This window comes from Epinephelus moara, chromosome 10, assembly GCF_006386435.1.
Source record: "Epinephelus moara isolate mb chromosome 10, YSFRI_EMoa_1.0, whole genome shotgun sequence".
Classification (NCBI taxonomy): Eukaryota; Metazoa; Chordata; class Actinopteri; order Perciformes; family Serranidae; genus Epinephelus; species Epinephelus moara.
The window spans coordinates 35377295-35377513 of record NC_065515.1 but is presented as its reverse complement, the minus strand read 5'-3'; positions in this window follow the sequence as shown (position 1 = coordinate 35377513).

Genomic DNA, 219 nt, shown 5'->3' with positions numbered 1-219 from the left:
GAAGGTGCCCGGTGTATTATAGGGGGGTCCTCCGGCAGACTAGGCCTAAGTCAGCCTAACTAGGGGCTGGTACAGGGCAAGCCTGAGCCAGCCCTAACTATAAGCTTTATCAAAGAGGAAAGTCTTAAGTCTAGTCTTAAATGTGGAGACGGTGTCTGCCTCCCGGACCGTAACAGGAAGATGATTCCACAGGAGAGGAGCCTGATGATGAAAGGCTCT